Source organism: Moschus berezovskii, chromosome 5 (genome assembly GCF_049115385.1).
Source record: "Moschus berezovskii isolate FMDL1 chromosome 5, NW_MosBer_1.0, whole genome shotgun sequence".
Classification (NCBI taxonomy): domain Eukaryota; kingdom Metazoa; phylum Chordata; class Mammalia; order Artiodactyla; family Moschidae; genus Moschus; species Moschus berezovskii.
Genome location: NC_142464.1, coordinates 124,375,761 through 124,380,257, shown reverse-complemented (window position 1 = coordinate 124,380,257; position 4,497 = coordinate 124,375,761).

The window sequence follows — 4,497 nt, the reverse complement described above, 5'->3', positions numbered from 1 at the left end:
TGAGTCCGTCCCCTGCCGGGGTCGGGGGTCGGGGGACTCCTCTGTGAAGCTCGCCTTTGGAAGCAGGTTCTTGTTCCCCACGTTCAAGTCAATTCAATCAGCGAGGAGGGGGAGGGGAAGACAAAATTGAAAGCAAACTGGTAGCCGCCAAACTCCACTGGGCCAGAGGCACCCTGAAAATCAAAAGGGAAACAAAAGCAAATCCAGGTGACTTTAGAACAGAGTGATGGTCTGGACACCCCGAGTCTTGGATGGGGCTGGAGATGGGCCAAGGAAAAGCGGGAGCAAATTAGAACAGCCTCTGGTCGGGCTCTTGTCTGTATAGTCAAGGCTATGGATTTTGCACTAGTCATGTATGGATGTGAGAGTTGGACTATTAAGAAAGCTGAGCACAGAAGAATTGATGCTTTTGAACTGTGGTGTTGGAGAAAATTCTTGAGTCCCTTGGACTGCAAGGAGATCCAACCAGTCCATCCTAAAGGAGATGAGTCCTGAATATTCATTGGAAGGACTGATGCTGAAGCTGAAACTCCAATACTTTGCCCATATGATGCGAAGAGCTGACTCACTGGAAAAGACCCTGATGCTGGGAAAGATTGAGGGCAGGAGGAGAAGGGGACGACAGAGGATGAGATGGCTGGATGGCATCACGGACTCAGTGGGCATGAGTTTGAGTGAACTCCGGGAGTTGGTGATGGACAGGGAGGCCTGGCGTGCTGCAGTCCATGGGTGGCAAAGAGTCAGACAGGACTGAGCGACTGATCTGAACTGAACTGAACTGAACTTGTTGGGCTGCTGAGAAGCTAAGGGCACCCCCCGGGGGCACTGATGTGGGAAGAAGAGACACAACCGTGGAGCGGGGAGGGCGCCAGCCCAGGTTGTCAGTATGAACTCAACGTCTCCACAGTGTCCAGGGTGCTTCGCTGGTGGCTCAGATGGTAAAGAATCTGCCCGCAGTGCGGAAAACCCAGGTTTGATCCCTGGGTTGGGAAGATCCCCTGGAGAAGGGAATGGCAACCCACTAATGGCACCCAGTGTTCTCACCTAGAGAATCCCAGGGACAGAGGAGCCTAGTAGCTACAGTCCATGGGGTCGCAAAGAGTCAGACACTTCTGAGTGCCTAACCCCTTCACTTTTACATTTTCACAGAGTCCTTGCAGCACGTTTGCACGTGTGTATGTGGGCCTGTCTGCTGTGTGTTTACACAGGTACATATGTATGCACAGTTCCTTCATCTATCTGCCGACGTGTCTGAAAGGCTGAGTCTGTGACCCCTGGCACCCAGACACTCTGATTTCTAAAACACTTTCTACTGAAAGGAACCAGGCTTCCAGGAGAAATGGCTGAGTTTAGGGCTGCAGCAGGGAGAGCCCGCCTTGGGCCTGGAACCTCTTGTCTGCCAGAGAGTAAAGAGATTCTAACAAAGGTGGGATGTCACAGAGACACGGAGCCAGCTTGGCGGGGCGCTCAGGGGCCAGCGTTTGGGGTGATCTGAGCATCAAACTAATGGAGGACCCCGATAGATTATAGACGCTCATGCTGATGAAAGTCACCTACCTACATTGACGATACATAGATGGATCGATAGATAGATTGATAGATGGCGATATGGATGCATCTATCCACACAAACACACCTGCAAACCTGCACACCTACCTGCCCACCTGGCAGATGATATAGAGATGGACAGGTGGATGGATGGACGGACGGATGACGGATGAGACACGTGCTTTCCTCACGTGCCGGATGCCAACTGCTACACGTGCGGGAGCTGCTGGGTTGGAAAATCGACATTTAGCACCCTAAGCTTGGATCAGCAAGTCACTAATAGATGTTAAATCAAGGGGGCATTTTGATGAGAGGCAGACCATTTCCAGGGTCTTTAAAGAGTCTGCTTTCCAGACTGCTTGTCAGTTGCAAGGAAATACAGAAGGTGAATCAGACGGTTCCTTGAGCGGCTCACCAGAAACAGGCTCGCCGGCGAGAGGCGGGTGCTTGTCGTGTGCTGTCGACGTGGAGGCGGGGAGGACACGCCATCCGAGGCTACTGCAGCCAGAATCTAACAGCGAGGAGGGATCAGACAAACCCCAAGGAGCACCGTTCTATTAAAAAAACACAAACCTGTAGTCTTCAAAATGCAGTGACATGGAAGACAAAGAGTGCGGAAATGTGCCAGACGAAGCTGAAGAGACAGGCGGACGAGTGCAATTCCTGATCCCCGAGTGACCCTGGACCAGAGGGCGAGAGGGGCGGCATCCGGTCAACTGGCAAAACGGAAATTCAAGCAGCAGCTTAGATAAGGGTGTGGGGGCTCTGCTGATCATCGCACTGATGTTATGTGAGAGCAGAGCTCTGTCTTGAAGGGTGAAGGGCTGCCTCGCCTGCAGCTAGTCTCCAACGGTTCAGAGAAAAATCGCACATTCCCATGGCGGGGAGGGGCGGGAGGGGGAGGAGGAAATCAGTGATGAAATAAATGGGGTAAAACATTAGCAGTAACGGAATTCAGGTAAATGGTACCTGGCATTCTTTGTTCTACTTTCATTCTTGTAACTTACTTGCAGTTTGAGATTATTTCCAAACGAAAGATTTAAAGGTAGCAACCACCTGCTCCCCACCCGTGTCTAAGTGAGGTGCCCAAATAATACTCTGCTGTTGGCAGCCAAACACTCCCACCTAGCACCACCCCCTTTCCAGGAACCCCTCAGATAAACAGTGTCAGAAAGCCCCACCCTCCTCAGAGTACTTGTCCAGTGAAAACAGTAATAATACACTACAATAATAAACCCCTCTCTGCGAATACAGCACTCAGCAGTTTACAAAGCACTTAGCAGACCCAGTACAATCTTGATAGCAATTCTGAGATAACTTGTAACAGCTAAGATCTGTGTTATATAAAATCATGGTTCAAAAAACCTGCTTTAAAAGGGGGCTTCATAACCTTTATTTTGCTGGGCTCTGGTAAGGATGAAGTGGAATCAGACAACTGTAAGCGCTGGGAATTCTCAAGCAGTTTATCCAAAGCAGTCCCTCAGGCCTCTTGGGATCAGCTAGGGAGCTCATGAAATTCAGACTCCTAGGTGCCGTGCCCGGATCTCAGGACTGGCAGCTGGCGTCTCCACAGTACAGGCTGCCCACAGGAAGTTGGTTCAGAGCAGAGTTGTGGGGCAGACACAGATATGGGGTGACCCCGCTTCCCCCCGACAGGAGCCCGGCCCCCAGGCTGGAGCTCAGGGTGGCACCAACCTCGGGCAGGACCACACACCCTGTATCCCACTCCTGCGAGGGGCCAGGCCGGGCCCCCAAATATTATTACCCAATGTCTCCACTGAGAAGTTTCGGTCGGCCAGCTGGGGCCCTGCCCACCTGTCTGCCGGCTCAGTGGGGCTCAGATATGGGCTCCCCGGACAGAGTCTGGGACCCCCTGCAGCCCTGGTGGAGGCTGGGTTTTCAGAGAGGGCGTTCATATCGCCTCTCACCTGAGACACAGGCAGAGGGCCTTTCCTTTGAGTTTTATTCATTATTGTGGTTGAATACACACGAGTTGAATGCACGGGGCTTCCCGGGGGGCACAGAAGGTAAAGAATCGGCCTGCAGTGTGGGAGGCCTGGGTTCGATTCCTGGGTTGGAAGATCCCCTGGAGAAGGGAATGGCAGTCCACTCCAGTATCCTTGCCTGGTTAGAGAATCCCATGGACAGAGGAGCCTGGAGGGTTACAGTCCATGGGGTTGCAGAGTCGGACATGACCTAACGACTTCACTTCACACAAGAGATGGACCAGGTCCGCCCTTGTTAAATGTTCAGTTCACCGCAGTCAGCAGCAGCTCCAGGACCGCGGCCTGTTCCGTCTCTGGGGTTTTGCTTCAGCAGCGTCAGCAAACTAACACAGCGGTTCAGAGCTGGGGCCCTGCCACACAGGCAAGGGGGCAGGGGAGCTCCAAGCAGTAGGTGTGGCCGGGGAGTGAGTGTCTGATCACTCAGGCCAGTCTGAGGTCACTGAGGAGGGGGTGAAGGACCCGCCACGCCAGGGATGGGTTTCTGTGAGTCCTGGGGGCTGGGATAGAGTGGGGGTCGTCTCTCATTAGAGATCGGACCCGAGCTCTCTGGGAGAAAACGATCCCTTGGTCCTGAATTCTTCTGTGTTCCTTATGGCAAGGGCTGACCGCCACTAGAGGACGTGTTCAAGGGCTGACCGTCACTAGCGGACGTGTCCAAGGGCTGACTGCCACTAGTGGACGTGTCCGGTGTCTCCCTGTCCAGCTCAGCCGCTCGCTCTTCTGCTCAGCATTGACTGAGGTTTGTAGATTGAAGCACAGTTGACTTGGGCTTCCCTGGTAACTCAGTGGTGAAGAAGCTGCCTGCCAGTGAAGGAGACACAGGTTCAATCCCTAGACGGGGAAGATCCCCTGGAGAAGGAAGTGTCACCCACTCCAGTATTCTTGCCAGGAAAATCCCATGGAGGAGCCTGAGGGCTCCAGTCCAGGGGCGCAGAGTCAGACA